The sequence below is a fragment of the Microtus oregoni genome, unplaced genomic scaffold (genome assembly GCF_018167655.1).
Source record: "Microtus oregoni isolate MIOR12 unplaced genomic scaffold, Mior012 000012F_ref0000307, whole genome shotgun sequence".
NCBI classification, from domain to species: Eukaryota; Metazoa; Chordata; class Mammalia; order Rodentia; family Cricetidae; genus Microtus; species Microtus oregoni.
The window spans coordinates 10,272,104-10,285,269 of NW_024543071.1; positions in this window are offsets into that span (position 1 = coordinate 10,272,104).

Consider the following 13,166-nt stretch of genomic DNA (forward strand, 5'->3'; position numbering starts at 1 on the left):
TATTATCACGAGATGGAACTATTATACACAACAAAAACCATAGTATATACTGGCTGTGGGTATATTTTGGCTTAGAAGACATTAAGAAGTTTTGTCAACTAAGTGCAATGCCTGACTTTTTTGGAAGGGAAAAAAAATTTCTAAAGCATATTCTTCAGATAAACTGACAAAACTGGAAAGTAAACAGTATTGGAAAAAATATTGAACTACTATTAAATTTGCTCAAATGGGTAGCTTTTGTGGTTGTTAAAAATAATTAAAATCATCATTGCATGCATCATTATTATTCTTAACATGATCACAGCCATATTGAACATGTACTGTGCTAGAAGATGTTTATGTTATTTCCCTCAATCCAAGCATATCCCAAGAGAAAGACAATCCAGTAGAGACTTGTTCTTGTAAAGATTTCCAATGCAGATGTCTCTGGGATGGCACCCAGCTGCTTATTGAATACGGACAAGTGGAAATGTTTCTATTGTGAAGTGAAGTTTAATTCTTCCTGAAAACAAATCCTGCCCCTCAGCAAACTCAACTGCATCAGAGTGGACTTAGTAAAACATCCATGGGAAGCATTGAAAGATATACTTTACTCTTATGTGAAGTAGGAGTCTCAGAGGGACCTAATGATCACTACAAGAAGTTGGTGCCACTTGGTACTGTAGGAAAAAAAGAAAAATAAGATAATCATCATTAAAATGCTGCTGCATTTTAATTGTACAGAGGTCAGAATCAGCTTAGGTGCTAATCATGTTTTGGCTCCTTTCTTTTTCCTTTTACTCTCAAGGCTGACTTTTTTGTAATAACTGATATAATGGGCTAGAGAGAGGGCTCAAAGTTTAAAAATCTCTTGTTCATTCAGAGGACCTGGGTTCTATTACCTGCACCCACACTTTCCATGATTACATATCCAGACAACACAGCGTCCTCTACAAGCTTCATGCATGGACTGGTGCATATACATACATTCGGACAAAACACCCATATTTCTTAAATGAACATGTCAGTGGATGGATGGATAGATAGATAGATAGATAGATAGATAGATAGATAGATAGAATAAAATTAAATAAACAATTCATGAAACATATGACTTAACTGTGGGTGTAGACTTGCCTCACCCAGGCATTGTTTCCAGTGTTGTATAGCATCCTGGCCCAAGGAAAAACTATTAAGCTATTCTCTGGCTAATAGAGACTAAAGATGGATACTTATATAGGACAAATGTAATACTTCTTAGGTAATTTCATATATAATTTTTATGGATATATAGCGTATGAAGAGTCCTGATGTGTTTTGTAGGAGACCATTTGTTCATTCCCAACTGCCCAGACTTGGAACAATCACACAGAAACCACTGTTTAATAATTGAACCACTGCTTGGCCAAGTAGTTCTAGCTTCTTATCAGCTAGTTCTTACATGTTAATTTAACCCATTACTATTAATCTGTGTATTGCCATGAAGCTGTTGCTTTCTGAGTAAAGTTCCAGTGTCTCCAGTGGCTCCTCCATGGCTTCTCTTTGCCTCCTTATCCCAGCATTCTCTTTAGTTTTCCCCGCCTACCTCTATTCTGCTCGGTGCTGGCCTATGAAATTTTCTTTATTAACCAATGGTATTCACAGCATGCAGAAGGGAATCTCATATTACCTCCCCTTTTCTGTTTAAATAAAAATGAAGGTTTTAACTTTAACATAGTAAAATTACACATAACAAGACAGGTATCAAGCAAGAATTACAGTTACAATATTTATATCTACTTGATCTTTTATTATAACTAAAGAAAACTATAATTATAACTTTGTATTATTCAACTCCATCAAATACTGTATAAGGATATAATATTACCTAAGTAAACAGAAAACAAGCAACTTTCAAAGCTCCAAAATTGACAGAGACATCTTCCTACCTGGACAGTCATCCAAGGTTCTTAGGTTCTTCTGTACCATTGGGGTAACCATCTTCAGCCTAAAGACCCATATTATCCGTCAGACTTTTCCACGAAGCAAGAAATTTCAAAGACAGTTCCTCCTTTATTGGCAGTTTGTCAGTAACTTTATTCTGTATCCTTCAGAATGTATAGCAGACTCTTTCATGAAAGAGGAACTCTGAAGGATGGTCTCACCTTTAGGCAAGATCAGCCATCATTTTTCTGTGGGTCCTCCATGTCCAGTTCATACAGCATAACATCAAGTAATCCAGACAAGAGCAGTTTCTTACACAAATAGCTAGCAAACTTTATAAGGAGTCTCTTCAATGTCCATCTTCCTCTTGAAGTGATTGGTGCTGCCAGGAGCAGATGTGTCTGCTGTCATAAAAAGTCTTAAGTCCTTAAAACATTTAAAATGCAATATTCTATAGTCTTTGAAAGATTTGAAGATTATCTAACTGAAATATATCTCTACATATCTAGAAGGCCTGACCAACATGACTACAATCTTGACTATTATAAATGACCATCTATTAACCTGTATTTCTTAATTATACATTACATTTTTAAATGAGCTGCACAAACACAACACCTTAAACAAGAGAAATATACATATACATAGTTTAACAAAACTAACCTTAAATTTGTATCAATAAACCAAGATCCATACCAATGCAAAATATGCATCTATAAAGCTTATCCTTCTTTAAATGTAAATAAACATTTATAAGCAATATTTGGGAATTTGGGTGTATTTCTCTCCAAACTACCTCCTGCTGTTTATTGGACAAAGTAATTTTTGGGAATGTTCACAGCAACCTTTCAGATGATCTTTGTCCATTAAACCGCATTAGTCTGAAAGGAATCCACAGGTTTCCATCTTTTTAGGAACAAAAAAAAAGCCTCTTTCCCAAAGCAGCATAACCTTAGACTCAAATTCTGAAGTCGAGGTACCTTTACAGTATATATGTTTGTTACTTAGCTCCTTCACAGTCAAATAATTTAAAGAAAACAATAATATAGATAATCCAGACTTTCTGTGTATATTTCATCTTAACCTAGCTTATTTTTTTACTCTATTACTTTTTAATATTTATTTTATTATCTTCAGTCCTTTAATCTATGACTGTACTCTGTCTCTTTAAAAACTTTGTTTTATGTTTTTTAAATTATTTACTTCCTTTTCTGACTCTCTATATGCTTTCTTTTCTCTCCAAAGCCTACACACATTTTTTAACACACTGTGATCCATTTAGAGGTCTTTTATGTCAGAAGCTGTCCTTATTGCATGTCTTTGTAATCCTTTTATGATTAGAAATGCTTCTTTTTAATGCTAAGTGGATGCGGCTAGAGACAAGGTGCCCCTGCCTGCTTGTTCAGCCCAGTTCAACATGCCAGAGGGATGTTTTTTTGCACCTGAGAACCATGACATTGCCCCAATTTTTAGGCAATGTCATGCCTAAAACAGTAGGTCTATGTCTCCATTAAGCAAGTTGTAGCACTCTTCTCACTGACCCCTTTAAATGCTTAGTCTCCTGAAAGAGCCAGAGTTTATGCTGGCAGCATAGCCCAGGAAGCCACCATTTTAGAACCATGGTTTGTATTGTTGTTTTTTGTTCATTTGTCTTTGTTTTTGTTTTTTGCTACCACTGAGTCTGGAAGACCTCTTAAAGGAGCTGCAGCATGCCTCCAGAAAACACCAAGAAGCTGTGTTAAACTCTGATATTTTTTTGTTTCTAGAATTCCTTTTCAAGCCCTCTCAGATTTTACATGGGTTTAGTCATCCCCACATTAAAGCTCCAATTTCTTGTTTAAAGGTTGCATGTTTGTTCCCAGCAGCTCAGCCCCAAAATAACCACACAGAAACTATATTGTTTGCAATACAGTTTGACCAGTAGCTTAAGTGTATTTCTGGCTAACACTTATATCCTAAATTAATCTGTGTATCATCACAAGGTTGTGGCTTACAGGTGTGGAAGGTGGAGTTTCAGCATGTCTGTCTCTGGTGGCAGCTCCATGGCTTCTTCTTCCCAGCAATCAGTTTAGTTTCCCTGCATAGCTCTATCCTACTCTATCATGGACTCAAGACAGTTTCTTTATTAATCTTTATTAACAATTCTATATTATGATATTCACAGCATACAGAGGGGAATCACATATCAGATGTGGATTTTATTTTTAGATTTATTAAGTCAGAGCATATATACAATAAAGTCAACAAATCTTAGGGCTTTAGTGCAAAGACATTTTATCATGTGTGCACCTATGTGACTACACTATAGGTGAAAATATAGTAGATTAATCCCACTATTCTAGAACAGACTCAGGTTGGATCCCTGTCTACACTCACAACATTCAAAAGGTCACAAGATGTTTTCCAATACTGTATTTGATTTAATTTAATTAAGTTGTAAGTTTACGTTGTGTGGTGATACTTTTACCAAGTATCAAACACACAATTTAACTAACATGTTTTGAGTAGCTCAATCATTTATCATCAATGATCATATTCCATTGTTCACAGGTAATATGATTTCAAATTCATATTATCAATAATGGATATTCTGTTCTTTTCAAATTTTCCATTATTATAAACTATAGTGCTACAAATATTCTCATCTACATTATTTGGAAAGTAAGCACAGTTTAATTTGAGCTCTCTAACTCCCGTGATGTGTGTGTTCAGAGATAAATATGTATAATTACTATTTGTAGACAATCCAAACTTTTTAAGAATAGTAAAACAACTAAGTATATAAATATTTCAAATGTCCCATATCATTGGTGATATCAATGTCAATCATTATTATTTTAGGTTTCCTACTAAATGAATGTGTCATTACCTTGATTTGTTATTTATTTACATGGAATTTTACTGGAGAGTGGTTAATAGACAACAATCATATGTATATGTCCATCCTATCTTTTAAGTTTGTTCTTAGTTTTGCATTCGTTGATCATAAGTGCATTGATTTTGCTTATTCTAGATGTAAAACCATTCCCAGATATCTCTTTTGGAAAAAAAAAAACTTCTATGTAATATTTGCATTTTTCTCACTTATTCTATTACTAAGTACATTTTGAATTTGAATTATCTCTGACAGTTTGAGCTCTCCAAACAAGAAACATAGAAAGAGTTTAGTGTTCTTGATGCCTGTAAATGTCCATGAATAGAAATAGAATTGATATGCAGAGAAATAAGAAAACACACACACACACACACACGCACGCACGCACGCACGCACCTGCACATGCACATGCACAAGAGGTGTCCAATTGGATTACAAATTGCAGAATGCAAAATTTTATTTAGTTTTCCATCCCTTCTTCAAAAGTTATAAATTTATCTTTCACATACACATTTTATAACACACTTAACTTCTGTATATGTTTAAAGAAAAGGTCAAAATTTATTCATTGTATGTGTCTAATTAAACCAGCACTGCTAAATAAAAGATCATTGTTTGTCTGAGGTATTTCAATGTTACTCTTAATATTTTTACATGCCAACTATATTCTGGGTACAAAATAATAAGCATTTAGATATGGGTAAAGAAAAGTTATTAGTTTAACATGTGGTCAGTGCTACTGACATGCAATGCTTAGATGCTATGGCAACCTACAGTATTTATGGAAATGTAAAATTATTTCCAACCTGACAGCATGCTGAGTTTGAATGTGTAAAACTGAATTAATAACAGAAGATTCATTTGCTGAGTACAAGTTTCCAAGTACAGAAAATGCAAAGGAGATATGGACACTACTAACAGTGTGCTTCCTGGCAACTAGGACAAGTGTTCATTTGCAATAGAACCTTACTAATATTTTCCTTTGGACAACAGGAAATAGTTTTTCAAATAGAAAACATCTCAATAAATATTCATAAAAGAATATATTCATGAGGATTCCAGGTGGGAAGACTTAAGTCTCTTGAGATAAAAGGAACTCTAGAAGTTCTGTCCTCCAGCAGGCAGCACTGGTTTCTACATACTCTAAACAAATATTTCATTAAAGCAATCCCTGCTTTAAGAATTGTCTCCTGTATGAAGAATATTGTTTCTCCTGCTCTTAGCATTCCTTCGTTGCATATAGTTCTTTGTCTAGGTTTGAAGTTTCCTGAGTATTCCCCCATTCACATTATTGTGTCTATTGGTGTCATCTTTGTTTAGGTCATGCTTAGGTAGCCATGTTAAAGAAACTTCATGGGCATAGCTTCTGATATTCCTAGGAGAAACAATTTGAAAGGAAACTCCCTATCCTTCTACTTTTTTAGTATTTCCTCATAACTACTTCCTCTGGGAAACTGTCTCTTCTCAGTCTATCTTCCAACGTATCTATATTAGTTACTCTTCTATTCTATGACAAAACACAGTCAACAAGGTAGCTTATAGAAAAAGAGTTTATCTAATCTTATCGTTCCTGAAGGACAGTAGTGTATACAGAGACTGCTCATTTGCTTCCCAGCTGCCTAAACCCAAATAATTATCAGAAGCTATATTAATTAAAACACTGCTTGGCCAATTAGCTCAGGAAATGACTACTAACAATTTAATTAATTTAACATGCTCGTGAACTACAAAAACAAGGTAAATGGCCAAATTTGTGTGTTACCAAATTATAGAGGAAGAATCTGCCATAAATACCAAATATGTATATAAAAAGGGAGATAAATTCCTACAAAGTTTAGGAACTGTCTTACTTTTTCCAGAACTTTGTATTTCAGAAGAATATAAGGTCTTCTTCAAAAACCTTTATAAACCGGAATGAGTTAGCTGTTTCTAGGCATTTTAACCCTCAAAGACTCAAATATACCAATTATCTTTGAGAATTTTAGTATGTTGATTGAAAAGTCACATAGTCAAAGCTTTCACTTTCTACATAAGACAAAATCTCTGGGCATGGAGGTGCTCTTCTGTAATTCCAGTGTTCTGAAGTGTGAGAGGTAAGAGAATACATTTTGCCACATAGTAAAATAGTGTGTGTGTGTGTGTGTGTGTGTGTGAGAGAGAGAGAGAGAGAGAGAGAGAGAGAGAGAGAGAGAGAGAAAGAGAGACATATACAAATTTTCCAATAGCCACTGATTTTAAAATATTTTAGAACTAAAGTCATAAATAAATATATAGAAAAGATGATTTCTTTTCTGGACTTTTATGAAGCTGGTATCATTTTTTTTGTTCCATAGACTTCAAACTGGTTATTATTCTAGATTTAGGCATTGACACATTAAAAGTTTCCTTGATGGGAATACAAATAGGGGAAATTCCCAGCAACACCCAGGAGTGGAGCTGGGGGGGAGGAATGTCACTGCTCTCTTGCCCAGAAATTGAAACACAGTGAAGGTAACAAAACAGCCAGACATGGAGATATGTCTATGCTCAGACTCAATGAATGACTCAGATATAAAACTTTTGTATTTCTTGCTTGCCATTAAGAGGAGAAAGAACAAAGGTTTAAATGTAGCCTCAAAAGTCTGAGCAATGAAAATACACAGGACCTAAATCGAAAGATCCCAGCTCCTAATATTCATGAGACATTGGATGAATAAGCTGTTTGAACCCCTGGGCCTCAGAAGCATTTTATTTTGTTGTTTGGGAAGGAGTGGATTTAAGTTTGTTTGGTTGCATTAACTTTTTTCCTAATATGTGAAGCAACAAAAATTAGAAAAATAAATTATTACAGTCTGAATTTTTCTGAGTCTCTTATAGCAGTCCTTAATAGTTTTGAAATATTTGGTGATACCATTTGACTATGTACAACCTGAGGCTGAAAATAGATTATTATTATTATTCCATTTTTATAATTGAGTCAATTGAAGTTCTTCTTGGCCAAATGGAATATGACTTGTAAAAAATAAATAAATGAAAGTATGGCTTGAAGCTAGCCTTTATAAACTATGATTTTTTTATTCAAAACTATAGAAATGCAAAGCACAATTACCCCTCTAGTAAGTGATTTAATCAAAGTCCTCTGTGACTACAAACCAGGGAGAGACTGACAAAAGGAAGTGGCATCTAAATGACAATTTTGACTTATTTCCTATTATAGACTGACTGTCAGTGTTCTCAAGTTGCATGTTTTTGAACCCAGAGTAGATGATGGACCTGCTCTCTTTTCAGCAAGTCCTTCTCCAAGTTAACCTAGACAGGGATCCTATCCAGCCACTCGGAGAAACAACGAGGAGAATTTCTTAGGGAGACCATTTTTAGAAGTGTATAACATTTCTATTCATACTTCATGACTAAAAATTGGCTCCACCTAAAGCAAAATATGGGTTACATTCTTAAGCCACATACACACTGTCAAAGGATTCTCCTTTCTATCTACTAGTGAAGTTCAGAAGAACTATGTCTACCTATCCGGATCTTTATCTTTATAATGGACTAATTGTTTTCTCAGGCACAAGTATGCATGCTACTCCCAATTTTACGGGTCTGCTCTTTCTGTTGTGCTGCAACAGAGTTTTCCAAATTCTAAGATGCTCACGACAGTACTCAGAAACCACGGGGACTTACTCCTTTATAGCTCCCTTGTGCAAATCAGCAGTACTTGTTTCCACATCTGAGGAAGAGGATAAGAAAATGACTTCAGAGAATTCCTCAAAATAAAAGTGATAAAATCCCAATCTTGACTTTTGGCACATCCAACTGGTCTTTGTAATGCTTTGTCAGTTTTATCCCAAAAATCACACACATCCTTTGTTTTCTGCTTCATAATGGTACAACATCAAGTTTTTGCTCAGACTTTTTTCTTTGTCTATAACAGTGTCAACCTGTTCATGTCAAAAATTGCAGTCTGGAGTTAGCAAGATGGCTCAGCAGGTAAATGTACACACTGTGAAATTTTGGAGGCCTAACTTCAGTCCCCAGAACCAATGTAAAAGCAGAAGGAGAGGACCAACTGCAGAAACATGCCATAGCACATTTACCCCCGCATATGTATCACACAGACACACTCGGTGCACAATCATAGTAATATGATGCTTTGAATGAGAATGGCTCCCATAGGCCCCTACCTTTGAATGATCAGTCATCAAGGAATGAAATTGTTTGGGGAAGACTGAACAGGGAGGCCTTATGCTGTATGCATGACCTTCTTGGAAGGGTATATCAGCGGGAGTGAGCTTTGAGGTTTCAAAATCTCATGCCAGTCTCAATCTTTTGCTTTCTGCCTGTTGCCTGCAGGTCACAATAGAGCACTCAGATACTTCTCCAGCATTATGCTTGCCTTCCGCCATGCTTCCTCATGATTATGGATTAACCTTCTGAAGCTGTAAGCAAGCTCTCAAATGTTTTATTCCACAAGTTGCCTTTGCCATTGTGTCTTTTCACAGCAAAAGAACAGTAACTAAGACTAATAATGATGAGATGTAATGATGATTATGATAACAATGATAATAATAAATTTAAATTATAGTACATCTAAAAACTAATCCCTGATTCTTATTCTTTCCAGTCATGTCACCATTATTACTAAATTTCTGTTATCACCAAACTATATTTCATGCTCCTTCATAGCTCAAGAGACTTAGAAGTCTCCATAACGTGGAATTAGGGATAAAGCTAACTAGATTTCTAAGACTTAGGCAGCATTCTGATTAGCAAGGTTTGACAACTAAAAATAGAGAATAGAGAATGATAATGAGTGCTCATGCACTGTTGAGTTCATTTAGTTGCCTGATTAATATTTGAGGTCACTTTGAATTCTTTTAATCATTACTAATGGTTAAAATTCTCAGTATGAAAAACATATCACTTGAAAACTGTATATATTTCATATTGCTATTGTCATCAATTACCATAAGCTTAGATATTTATGTAAAAAGAAAATTAGGTTGTCAGGATGGCTCAGTGGATGAAGGTGCTTTGCCATCCAGCAATCAAGTCTGATGACCTGGATTTGATCCCTGGGACTCACATAATGAAAGGAGAGAAGCAACTCATACAATTTGTCCTCTGGCCTTGATTTGTTCAAATAGCATATTTCTGCAAGCACACACACACAAACAAAGAAACAAACAAATAAAGGAGATCAGAAGAGTGAAATGGTTTTTTTCTGATTTAAAACCAAGTAGTTAGCAGGACTGCATTTCTTCTCTGGGTTCCAGGAAACCCCGATCCTTCAATTGGCCAGCTTCTAGAACTTGTCTGTGTTCATTATCATGGCTTCTGCTACTGTTTTTGAGCAAACTGTATGTCTTATCACATCTTACCAAACTGACTATGACCTAGGATCTACTATTATTACATCTTATGCCTAAATATTTAATAAATGACACATGAAATTATCTTGATAATATAAATAGTGTACTCACAATTCTAGAAATTTAAATAGAATACATTTGAGTGGTAATGCACTGAATACCTCCTATATGGGATAAAACCGGACTCGCTGAACATAGCGGACAATGAGGACTACTGAGAACTCAAGAACAATGGCAATGGGTTTTTGATCCTACTGCACATACTGGCTTTGTGGGAGCCTAGGCAGTTGGGATGCTCACTTTACTAGACCTGAATGGAGGTGGATGGTCTTTGGACTTCCCACAGGGCAGGGAACCCTGATTGCTCTTTGGGCTGACAAGGGAGGGGGACTTGACTGGGGGAAGGGGAAGGGAAATGGGAGGCGGTGGCGGGGAGGAGGCAGAAATCTTTAATAAATAAATTTTAAAAAAATAAAAACAAGTAAGTATATAACTTATGAGACAATTGTGTTAAAGAAATAGAAATTATAATTTTTAATCCATAATGGGGAGAATTGTGGATCAAGAATTGTGACTCTTGGGGCTTAAAAAAAAAATCACTCAGCAGGTAAAGGGATTTCTGGAAAAGCTTGGGTGGGATCTATTCCTGAAACCTACATTAAGGAAAAGGAAAGATGTGACTCCATTAAATTGTCATCTGATGTTTGACCACAGCAAACATGATCACTCATATATCATATTCATGTACAAGCATAAGTCCAATATATAGGAAATTGAAAATGATAACAGTAAAAGTTAAAAAAAATAAAATATTTTTAACTTGGAACTTCTTTCTCTCTTTGTGTCATGAGAAGAATTGTGATAATTTGAGCCTTCATATATAAGAAATGAAATGAGCCAGGCGGTGGTGGCGCACACCTTTAATCCCAGCACTCGGGAGGCAGAGGCAGGCGGATCTCTGTGAGTTCGAGACCAGCCTGGTCTACAAGAGCTATTTCCAGGACGGGAACCAAAAAAAAAAAAAAAAAGAAAGAAAGAAAGAAAGAAAGAAATGAAATGAACTTTATGACTTTTAGAAGTCCCAGAAAAACAAAAGCCAAGAAAAGTAAGCTTTTTTCCGTTTTGATGCTGTAAGATATCACTCAGTTAACTGCTAAAATACACTTACTCATGGACCATTTATAAAGCTGTGAAAACTTTATATCCAAATGACTCAGGCAGATGCCGTATGGTGTTTGACTTGGCTCCACTGTGCCATCAATTGTGGGTGCACATGCCCAGAGTGATGATTTAAAGATTCTGAGTGAAAACAAACCTTTACACCAAAATCACTCTTATTTGAAAGATTTATTTTTCCTTCTGATGCATGTTATTTTCTAGATGCTCTTAAAATGGCACCAACAACTTGACCTACAGACTCTCCTTTCAGATAGTCAGTTTCTAGGCTGCAGCATTTCTGTGCAGCCCAGGTAGACTGACGTCTCTTTACCTGCTCTGATTACTTTTTGACACATAATTTAGGCAGATAAGTAAAGATTCACATACAATACCTATAATTCTTCCATATTCATATAATTACTAATCTGATTTTCTCAAAGGCATAAATCACATTCCATTATTTTAGTCTTAACAATAATTCTGAGTACCTGAATATCTATATAGTGCTTGGGTTAGTGAATGTTTTGGTCAGTAGAAACATACTGGAGGGGAAAAATTATTCTGTAAATAAAAAAGAGACCACCTGAAAATGCAGAGGTATTATATGACTAATTATGATTTCAAAGATAGTGTCAGAAGTTTTAGTTATTTGCTTTTATTAATATATACATATTTATGTGATATGGCCTTATAAGTAATTAAATTATGAAATGTTTAATAAGTAAAAGTTATTAGCATTTCTTCATCCGCAAATATCATTTTTCTATGTTGAGACACAGAATTAATTATTTCAGACTAGAGTTGTCTCATTGTGCCATATATTGTTGGAAGTATTCCCTCAACAACTGTGTTTAGTTAGCACCACTATCTCCCTTTCACTGTTTTCTCTCCACTTTCCAGACTCAAGCAACCTCCAGTCCACTTCTACTTCTACACAGCCAACATATTTGGCTTCCACAAAGGAATGAGAAATAATATAAGCTGTAGGCAGAAAGCTGCTCATTTATTCCCAGATGCTCAGCCTCGAAATAATCACACAGAAACCATATTATTTGCAATACTGTTTGGCCAATATCTTAAGCATATTTCTAGCTTTCTCTTTTATCCTAAACTAACCCATCTCCATTAATCTGTGCATCACCACGAGGTTGTGGCCTACCTACAAAGATTCGGTGGGTTGTAGCAGAGGCATCTGTCCCTGGCGGTGGCTACATGTCTTCTCACTGACTCTGCCTTCTTTTTCCTAGTATTCAATTTAGTTTTCCCATCTAGCTCTATTCTGCTAAGCCACTGACTAAAAAAGGGTTATTCATTAACCAATAAAAGCAGCACATAGATAGAAGGACTTCCCACACCAGTGAGCTACTTTTTTTTTGTTTTTGTTTTTTTGCTACAAATACCATTATACATATATAGCTACATTTATGTAGTCATAAATGTTTCTTGTCATCAAAAATGTTAAGATGTCTTCATTGTTATGGTTTCATATTACTCAATGTATATGTGTGCAATCTTTTCTGTATGTGTTGTACAAAATATTAATAGCATGATACAAAGAAAGGGTAGTGGCAGAACTACATAATCAGTAAAAGGAAACATTAATTGAAGTATGTTACCAGTGCATTAGTTATTTTTCTTGCTGCAGTAACAGAATACTGGCAGAACCCTCCTGAAGAAGAAATGTGCCTTTTAAATCAGTGTTTGAGTATATGGTCTCCTATGAGGAAGAAAGCTTGGTAGCAATGATGGGCTTCAGGCTGTGGTTCTAGAATCATGATGGCTAGCTTGTAGGTAGGCAGATCGGGAAGCAAGGATGGCTAATGTAGGTATGTTGGAAGATGGTTGCTTATTGGTTTCCAGCTTCCAGGCTAGCTTAGACC